The sequence below is a fragment of the Callorhinus ursinus genome, unplaced genomic scaffold, assembly GCF_003265705.2.
Source record: "Callorhinus ursinus isolate GAN/ISIS: 27379988/994484 unplaced genomic scaffold, GSC_fseal_2.0 scaffold13, whole genome shotgun sequence".
NCBI classification, from domain to species: domain Eukaryota; kingdom Metazoa; phylum Chordata; class Mammalia; order Carnivora; family Otariidae; genus Callorhinus; species Callorhinus ursinus.
This window is the reverse complement of record NW_027397075.1, coordinates 31,067,884-31,078,646: the sequence shown is the minus strand read 5'-3', so window position 1 is coordinate 31,078,646 and position 10,763 is coordinate 31,067,884. Positions and strand designations below refer to the sequence as shown.

Sequence of the window (10,763 nt, the reverse complement as noted above, 5' to 3'; positions counted from 1 at the left end):
TGGGTGTTATATGCAAACAATGAATCATAGAACACCACATCAAAAACTAATGATGTAATGTATGGTGATTAAGATAACATAATAAAATTTAAAAAATTAAATGAAATTTTTAAAAAATCACTCCGTATACTCAATATAATAGCTTTATGAAAGGGAAATCTATAATTCCTAGTATTCTAATTTTTTTTTTGGCATTATGTGGATTAGTTCTTGGGTTTAAGCATTATTTTTTTTTCTTTTTGAAGCAGATAAAGGTTGGTTTTATTGAGTAACTGATCTGTGTTACTGCCGAGGCCACTATGTACAGACAAAAGAGAAGGAGTTTTATTTCTTTGTCTCTTCCTTCTTGAACAGAGTCTTGATGATTTCCTCCTTCTTGGCCTGGAGCCGCTCTTGACCGCGCTTGTGAGCCTCCTTGGTCTTAGATCTGCGGGCCTCAGCCTGGTCAGCCAGAAGCTTCTTGCGAGCCTTGTCGGCCTTCAGCTTGTGGATGTGTTCCATGAGAATCCGCTTGTTCTTGAACATGTTCCCCTTCACTTTCCGGTAGAGGCTGTGGTACGTGTGGCGGTCCATCTTCTTAGATTCACGGTATCTTCTGAGCAGCGGGCGCAGAATTCTCATCCTCCTCATCCAGGTGACCTTCTCAGGCACCCGAGCATTGGCAGTACCTCTTCTCTTACCAATGCCCATACGTCTGCCCTTCTGGCGGGCCAAAGTGTTTCTACGGCACCGAGCCCGGGAATGGACAGTCACAGGCTTCCGGATGATCAGCCCATCTTCGATCAGTTTTCGGATCTGCTGACGGGAGTTGGCATTGGTGATTTCATTGGTCTCGTTGGGGTCCAACCAGACCTTTTTTTTTGCCACAGCGGAGGACACTGGAGGCAAGCCTCTTCTGAAGCCTGAGCACACTCATGGCTGCGGCCGCAGCGCCGAAAGGAAAAAGCGGGTTTCAGCATTTTTATGTGTTTGAAATACTTGCTATATAATAGATGGCCTTCAAATAATTCAAGCCTTAAAAAAAAAGTGGAGACAGAAGAACAGGTGAAAAAAGGATGAGGGTGGAAAGATATTTGAAGGGATGGAGAGCGTTTTAGTGGTAGGCCTGGTAATGGGCTGGATGTAGGGGTGAGCGAGAGGTGAAATCAGAGAGGATACCAAGATGTCTGACCTACACAAAGGGGCAGAGGGCAATGCCATTTACCGAAATGCAGTAGAATGGGTGGTAGGGATGGGGAGGAAGGCCATGAGTTCAGTTTGAGGAATGTCGACTTTGAGGTGCATGAAAGACAGCAAAGTTTACTCTCTCTATAGAAAAAATTCGTTAATCAAATTGAAGTAGGCTCAGAAATCTTGGGACCTAATTTACAACACTGAGTTTGAGTACTTAAGATGGTTATACACACAACTGAGCCCTTAAGACCAACACATGCACCGGACCCTTGTGGTTTTCCAGCTGGCTTAGCTACTCTAAACTCCCACTTGAGTATGGAGACTCAAAACATGTTGCACTTTTCCCTCTTTCCTAAAGACCATCAAAATGACCACAATACAGGACTCTACTACTGAGATTACTAGAGACGATTTTCAATAAGGTCAAGAAAATAAAACTGAACCTAAAAAAGGCTTCTATCCCACTGCCTGAGCTTTTTGCACTCAACACAGGTTATCTCCCTCCATGAGAGTCATGCCATCTTGGCAATCATTGTTGACTCTGCTCCCAAGGGCATCACAGGCCATTTCAACACATGATCCTCACTGGCTCCAAAATTCAGGTCCACACACAGGAGTGTGTTCACTGGCACAATTAAATAACATGTCTATGCTCTCAGCTAGGGATAACCTATTTCACTAATATTTGCTGCTCTCTCTATATTTAATAACTATCAATCAGTATATACAAGGTACATGTACAAGCAAATTACCTGAGTTATGTTTTCCTTGAGAACAAAAACATTGAATACAACCATCAACCATGTTACAGTATTACAAATTCCTCTGAGCAAGTCATCTAAAGGGAGTGTCCTTTATTTATGGCACATATTATTTAGAATGTAACTGGATTTTTCATGTAGTGGTCATGGTGAGGGAGAAGGGAGGTTCTGGGTTTTGTGTTTTTTCTTCCTTCCCTGCCCCCCTCACCCTTTGGATTAGATGAGGGGCACACAATGAGGAGCTGGCTTCATGGGAGGAGAAATCTATAAAAAATAAACAACAACATAAAAACCTGTTTCTGCCCAGTAGCTGTAACCACAGCATTGTAAGACAGGGAAGGCTGTCTATTTGATTGATTTCTCCAATAATCCTCACTGCTTTCCTCTTTTTGTATAATCTCTTGCAATTATGGTAAAACGGCACCAGGACATGTTGCGATGAATCATCCATCCCCCTCAATGTCTGCTTAGGAGTTAACAGAAGTTACCAAAAGCAACTCTGGCCTAAAACTAATCTGCTTATAGCCCTTGTTCGTTATGAAAATTCTTGAAACCTCAACCAAAGCCTATCTTCAGATCAGACCACAGCACTCTGCCAGGAAATGCATTTTCACGGGAGGGGCTCACACAAAAGCAATTTTCTTTTCTTCTGGGAGGAAAGGGGTATTTGACAACTTGGAATGAGAACTCAGACAGGTAAATCTAGGAGAATGAATGGTCAGGAACTGGAGGATTGGTTTTGACAACTGGTTCATCCTAACATTAGATAAGCAGAGGCTAGTGTCCTCAAGTGAAGTCCTGGAAGGTAACAGAAAGTGCACTGGGGGGCTCCTGGGGGGCTCAGTTGGTTAGGCATCTGTCTTCGGCTCAGGTCATTATCCCAGGGTCCTGGGATGGAGCCCGATGTCTTCTCCCTGTTGATGAGCCTGCTTCTCCCCCTCCCTCAGCCACTCCCCCTGCTTGTGCTTTCTCTCTCTCTGTCAAATGAATAAATAAAATCTTAAAAAAAGAAAGAAAGAAAGAAAGAAAGAAAGAAAGAAAGAAAGAAAGAAAGAAAGAAAGAAAGAAAGAAAGAAAGAAAGAAAGAGAAAGAAAGAAAGAAAGAAAGTGCACTTGGTAGGGGCCAGGGTGAAGGGCATATGGAGATCACTAAGAGAATACCATGTAGATTGGGAAAGTGTCTGTGGAATGGCGCAAAGCCAAGATCCTCTCTGCCATTTTTCATTCTGTACATTGTGCCTATGTTCCTGTACTTGAGCACCCCTCCATACACACACGTGCTTGTTCCTATAGACTGCCCCAGGGAACAAGTATTTTGCCCATGAATTATCTGGGTGGCTCTGAGCTGAGTAAGCCAGCAAGGTCCTCTTGTATTCCTTCTCTTTATACAAGGTATAAAGTTATAGAAGTGGAGAGAAGCTGTACCTATTGCATATGCCATGGATATCTTAATTAATAAAGGGATTTATCCACTTAAATGACCTACAGAAATTTCTTCCCTCTGCACACAAGGAAGCCAGTAAGACAGTGTAGGACTTTAAAGTCTGACCCTGTCTATCTAAATAGTACTTCACACTCTCTTCTCTCTGCCCATCTCTGGGTATGCCCTCTTTGTAAGTACCACCACAGTAAGGAAGAGGTAAGTGTGCCTCGTCCTAAAAGGATGAATAATTTTTCAGTTTTGTTTCTTCTCAGTGACTCAAAATTACAGGTTTGTTGGCGAGGGGAGGGGGCTGAGGGACTGGTCACAACTACAGACTAAAAGGAGATCCTAAAAGAATGTGTAGGCCCCATCAGTTAACCTGTTCCTAACCTTCCTCTATGAAATATCTGCTCAGCCAAAGTGAGCACAGCAAGGACATTACTATTCCTTGCCTTTGTCCATGTCTCTCTGCCAGGTCCACCTTTCCATCTCTAAAGGGATGTGAATCCAGGGCACCTGGGTGGCTCAGTGCATTAAGTGTCGAACTCTTGATTTTAGCTCAGGGTCATGAGATCACACTGGGCTCTGCACTGGGCATGGAGCCTGCTTAAGATTCTCCCACCCTCTCCCTCCGCCCCTCCCCCACCCTGCTCGATCATGCTCTCTCACTCTCTAAAAAAATAAAGATAAATAAATAAATGGATGTGAATCTAGCTCTTGACCCATATCTACTCTAGAAATGACTTTTACAACCTCATCCCATAATGATTTTCCCCTCGTTTAATTCAGAGCAGGGTTGATCTGGAACTTTGACTTGATACTTAGCAAGTCTATGACTGACCTGGTTCTAACCCTAATTTTTTGGTCATCTGACCAAAGGGAGAAGACAGATCTTGTCTTACCAAGTTCACTGTAAACTTCTTGAAGGGCAAAGCACCTAACACAGTACTGACTGTGCTAATAAGGGCCTTTGGTAATATTTAGAACTAAATGTCACGAGAATGATCTTTAGAGATTATCAAATCCAGTCATCTCATTTTACAAATAAAATGTAAAAGTGAGGTGTCCTGCCAAGGTCACAGTGTCAACCAGAACTTAATCATAAGCCTCATCTTCCTACCAAACCGTGTCTCTATTCTAAACTGTTGAATGAATTGATTCGTTCTTTATCCTTGCACTCTCTTCCCAAGAACAAGTCTAGAATGCAGATATAAAGAAAGCTATGATTCAATCCAGTCAGAATCCCATATTTGTAAAAGGAAACTATTTGACCACCAGTTCCAAATAAATCTGGGAAAGAACAAGTCACCATAATCCTGAATAACAAGGACAGTTTAAAGAAAGGGGATGAGATGAGGGGCTTGCTTCCTACGACTCTCCTCATCTTTCACTTCACTCTGGACACTGAAATTCTTGCTATCCTGAGAATATTCCAGCAACTCTGCTACCTTAGGTCCTTTGCACCAGCTGTCACATCCACCTGGTCACAGGCAAGGCCCTAAAATCTGCCTGGTTCATCGCTTCACTCTCCCAAAATCTCTACCCAAATGTCATTTTCTCAATAAGACTTACTCTGATATGAGGAATTCTTAATCTCAGGAAGCAAACTGAGGGTTGCTGGAGTGGTGGGGAGTGGGAGGGATGGGGTGGCTGGGTGATAGACACTGGGGAGGGTATGTGCTATGGTGAGCGCTGTGAATTGTGCAAGACTGTTGAATCACAGACCTGTACCTCTGAAACAAGTAATATATGTTTAAAAAAAAAAAAAGATAGTAGGAGGAGAAGAATGAAGGGAGGGAAATCGGAGGGAGAGACGAACCATGAGAGATGATGGACTCTGAGAAACAAACTGAGGGTTCTAGAGGGGAGGGGGGTGGGGGGAGGGGTTAGCCTGGTGATGGGTATTAAAGAGGGCACATATTGAATGGAGCACTGGGTGTTATACGCAAACAGTGAATCATGGAACATTACATCAAAAACTAATGATGTAATGTATGGTGATTAACCTAACATAATAAAACAAAACAAAACAAAAACTACTTATAAAATGTTGGAATAAATAGAGGTAGTCAAATAGTTCTTGAGGAATCTGTAAAACTTTACCCAGGATGGTAAGCTCAAGAAAGGCCTCTTTGATTAAATGAAATATGAGTTGAGTCTTAAATCTTAAATCTTGAGAAACTAATTAGACAAAGAGGAGAAGATAGGAGAAATAGTATATGATAGAACACAAAGGAGAGTGAGCAAGAAGTATTTTTAAAAAGGTGTCCATAATAGTAAAAGTAATAGCAAACATTTATTAAACTCTCACTATGTACCAGTTACCCTCCAAAGCACCTTGCATGTTTTTGTTTTTGTTTTTATGTGATCATTATAATCTCAGAAATTAAAAAAAATACTTCCTCTGACGGCCCTATTTAATACTACAACCTCCTTCCACCTCTTACTCTCATAATTCTCCTGCCTTAATCTATGCCTCCCTTGTCCTTTTGTCTCCTTTTTGTCTACCTTCATTTACATCTCCCCTTATCACTTTATAACATACACTTATTCATTTAATTTAGTATTTGTCTGCACCAGCTGCAGTGAAAGCTCCATGAGGACAGAGGTTTTCTTTGTTCACCAATATATCTCAAGTCCCTAGAATGGTGCTTCTCCATACATGCTAAATGAATGAATGAACATGTTAAGGAACCCTCCCAATTCTGGAGAAATAGGGAACCACCTACTGCATATGGCTCTACATGAAAAAAAGACAAATCCAAAAGGGACTTGACTATTAATCAAAGTAGAAGTTCAAGTCATAGGATCCATTTTCCCTCTCCTCGCACATAGGTCTCTTATTCCTCTATTCTTGTGAGTAACTGTATAGGAAAGGATTTTCAACTTTCCTAAAAAATGAAAAGGTATGTAGATTCCACTCAGTCACAGAACTGGGAAGGAATGGGAGAATGAGGCTATGAATTCTTACCTACTCTCCCAAGCAAGGACAAATTCTCTTCTTTCAATAATTATTGAGGGTGCCCGGGTGGCTCGGTTGGTTAAGCGACTGCCTTCGGCTTAGGTCATGATCCTGGAGTCCCCGGAATCGAGTCCCGCATCGGGCTCCCTGCTCAGCGGGGAGTCTGCTTCTCCCTCTGACCCTCTCCCCTCTCGTGCTCTCTCTCTATCTCATTCTCTCTCTCAAATAAATAAAGAAAAACTTTAAAAAAATAAAAATAAAAATGTTTCAAAAAAACAAATAATTATTGAGTTCTAACTCTGTGGCAGGACCTCAGAACATGTTGGTGAAGACAGAAAAGAACACTGATCTCCTGAAGATTAAATTCTAGTGTAATTATGTATCCTAATCCTCAGTCCTTACCAAGGTCTGTGCCCACATGCCCAATTATTAGAATTTACTTGCTCTGCTGAGGAGAGAAGAAAAAAGAAAACAAGTATTCATTACATTCATTCCTTAGAAACTTGCTGCTCAAGTATGGGCCCCCAACTAGCAGCGCCAGCTCACCTGGGAGTTTATTAGAAATGCAGACTCTCAGACCCTATTCCAGGCCTACTGAATCAGAAACTGCATTTTAATAAGATCCCCAGGTAATTCTTACGCACAGAAATGTTTGAGCTGCATTGCTTGGGAATTCTCCACTGAATACAAGCCTATTAGTATCACATAAAATGTGGGCAAGGGAAATGTGAGGATTAGAAAGGATAGAATCCAGTTCATTTTTCCTTTTGCTCATGAACAAAGAATATTATTTGATGCCATAGATGATATTAGAAATTGCAGAAGATTCTAGATTGATGTCCCTGATCATTTAAAAATTCACAGAATATAAAACTGATCTGAAACAAATATGTGATAATCATTTGCTAATGCTTTATGCAGTTATACACATTCAAGAGGCAGCATTTAAAAGTATTTTTTTATTTTATTATGTTATGTTAGTCACCATACAACATTTAAAAGTATTAAGTAAATATGCTTAAGAGCATAGATTCTGAGGTCAGACTTCCTCATTTCTAAGCTGTCATTATATCATTAGTTGTGTTTCCTGGGCCAATCTTCTTGACCTCTCAAGCTTCAAATAGAAATAATAACACTACTCAGGACTTTATTCTGGGGACTAAATGGGTAATGTCCCATCCATACAAACTTTCAGTTATAAGATGAGAAACTTCTAGAGATCTAATGTACCACATGGTGACTATACTTAATAATGTACTCTATACTTGGAATTTGCTAAGAGATGTAAAGTGTCCTCACCACAAAAAAGGTAAAAAAAAAATTAAAATTAAAAAAGAAAGCATAATGCCAAGCATCTAATAAGCACACAACAAATGTTAACTTTTACCAATATCATAATTATTATTTCAATCAACATTAATTTATTCAATAAATACTTTAGTAATAGGATACAATAATAGAGAAAATCAGGATAGAGTATGAGGACCCTACCTAAATAAGCTGGTCAGACAAGATCTCTCTGAGGAAACATGGAAACCTGAAGAAGGAGAATAGCCAATCACATAACGAGCATTAGAGTCACATGGAGGGAAGGAAAGAGAAGTTCAAAATTGGTACATTTCATGCAGGGCTTCATAGTCCAGAAAAAAGCATTGGATTTTACTCATAATCATTGGAAAGCTACTGAACCCTTTTTAGACAAGAGAGTGAATTAAACACAAATGTTTGTTGGGGCTCCATTGGGGGCAGAGGCCTAGGAAAATTCACTGGGACATGCAAAGATGAATTAAACATGGTGTCAGCTTCTAAGAAATTGTCATTCTAATAATCTGACTTGAGATTTAATGCCAAAGTGGTAATCCTCCTCCATGTCTTCCTGCCCTTCATTTTGCTGGCTGAGCCCCTCCTCACTGAACACTTCCGCGGCCCAGTTTGCATGGCAGCTCCTTTGTGGAACTTGGGCTGACATGGATCCGCCGTGTTCCTGGCTTCTGGTCCAGCCTGTCAGAGCATATCTGTGCAATATGCAAGGCCTCTATCTCATGGACTGTAATTAGTGGTGCTCCTCACTACACTTAGTTAAGGCTAAACCTACCCTTTTCACCTCGGCAGTCTCACCAGAGACAGAATTATAATGCTGGCATGTTGGCACATGGTAGGCACTCAATAAAGGTTATTTGGAGTGAAAAAACTAATTAAACATTTGTTTACCATATATTTCATTACTGCAAAAAATGTGTAAGAAAGTCAACTTCTGTATTTCAACGACAAACTACAGACCCTGAGGCTGGGGGTTTTCTTAAGGAAGATTATCTCTTTTAGTGACAACCCCCTGCAAGAGGAAAATCTCACTGTGAAATGCATTTTACTAACAAGTAAACAAGTACTTTACTCAGTTTATGTAGTTTTTTTTCTTTAACTTCTGTCCAAGATTATTACCATAGAAACCACAGAAGAATATATCTACCATTAGTGTTTTGGGTCTATTTTTCTTAGTTTTTCCTCCCCACAGCCCTTTGTGGTGATTCTCATCTTAGAGAAGGGGAAACTGAAGCACAGGAAGAGTAGGCCCACAATGAGTCAGTGATCAAACGAAGTCTTCCTGTGAGTGGGGTGCTCTGGAGGTGTCTCTGAGACAGCCACATTCGCCTCATCCCTGACATCGCCTCACCTTCCTGCACTTCTGCCCCCCCCCCCCCGCCAATTTCTCATATCCTCTTGGGTATAACTTCAACTCTTTCCTTGTCCTGTGAGTCGGGGCTTGTGTCCTTGGCCAACCCCAGGAAATCCAGCCACACCCCCAGACCCCTTATCTGGGCAAAACCTCTATGTTGACTGGTTCCCTTATTCTTCCTCAGGGCTACTCACCTCTTCCCTATGGCCATTCTCTCCCCGCCACCCCTTCTCCTACCTGGTGCCAGATACTAGTTGATCCTTCCATTCCTGCCTCCCTTATTCCTGAAGTCCTGCTCTTTGAAACAAATATAGAACCTCAATATGACAAAGAACCCAAAGACTCATCCGATCTCACCCATTAAATTACCTTCCAAATTATTAGCAGCTAACCTGATCAACCAGTCTGTGCTAATAGAAGGTTAAAGGAAAGGAAGAAAGACCAACACTGAGAGGAGCCAAAATTAAGTACCCTTTCAACATTCCGGGCAGCTTAACTGCTGTATCTGCTTGGTCACGACCACCAAGCTAACATGTTCTAACATAAGTTAGAAGTCATCTTTACAAAAACTATTCTTGGACCCAAGAAGACAAGTGAAAAGAAATCCCCTTATGGATGAGTCTGTTACGTGAACATAGATCCTCGCTGGGGAGGCTCTGAAGGTGGGAAGGATCTGAAGCTTTTGGATGACCAGAAACTTAGACGATTTGAGAAGCATCTTTTAGGAAAAAGAATACAAATTCGCAAACATGAAATTAGGTACTAAAGTGAACATTTCTTTAGAATGAGAAATCATGACAAACTGCACATTTTTAATAAGCTGATAAATATGACAAATATCACAAAATTCAGGGCAATCCAGGGCCAGAGCAGTGAAGAACCCTGAAGTTTGTTTCACCAGCATTCGGTAACAACAATTTTAATCCTGGAGTTCTTTTTCTTCTTCATTTTCTGTCTACATTTTTTTGAAAGTTTGTCTGTCGCCCCCTCCCCCATTCCCTCACTACTAAATCACTCCCTAATCGTAGGCACTCAGTTCCAGTCCACACCACTACACTGAAACTATCTTCTCAAATGTCCCCAGTGGCTCCTGGTCACAAAGTCAGATGGCTTTTGCTCAGCCTTCATGCTCCTGGTCTCTCATTAGCCATAGATACTCACAACCATGCCTACCTTCTCAGAATTCTATCCGCCTTGGCATGCAAGAAGCTGTATTGTCACAATTTCCCTACTGCACATACTCATCTTTCTCTTTCATTGGTTTTACTTCCTCCTTCCATCTGTCATATTGCGCAAGGCTCACAACCCAAGGCTCAGTCCTCAGCCCTCGCTTTTATCCGTCTATGTGTTTCTTTATCACCTCTCAGAGCTTTAAACACATGAGTAACACCCAAATCTGTAACTTTGACCCTGACATCTCCCCTGTGTGTCAATCCTGCCAACTGGACATCTCTATATAAAAGTCCCCCTGAGACCTCAAACTCAGCATGCTCAAAGCCAAATTAATTCCATGCATCCCAAAACTAGTTGACCTCAGTAGATACTGAAATTCAGTGTTTCTAGAATTAAATGCATCATCTCCCCATAACTAGCTGTCTTTCAGAACTTCCTCTTTTCTATTAAAGGTCTGAGCTAAATGGATGAGTGTCAAGTCATAATCTCAGCAGAGGAAATGACACTCTCTTTTTTCTATCTTTTCTGCATAAAGTAATTCATTCTGGTTTGTTCCTAATGAGAACAGGAAGTAGCTCTGAAGGGTTGTCTGGGAGA

The 10,763-nt window shown here is 41.2% G+C and overlaps 1 pseudogene; it reads right to left on the bottom strand.

The window, feature by feature from the left end:
- Positions 1 to 249: 249 nt before the first annotated feature.
- LOC112828643 (large ribosomal subunit protein eL19-like) lies at positions 250 to 10,239 on the bottom strand (annotated as a pseudogene).
- Positions 10,240 to 10,763: the final 524 nt, after the last annotated feature.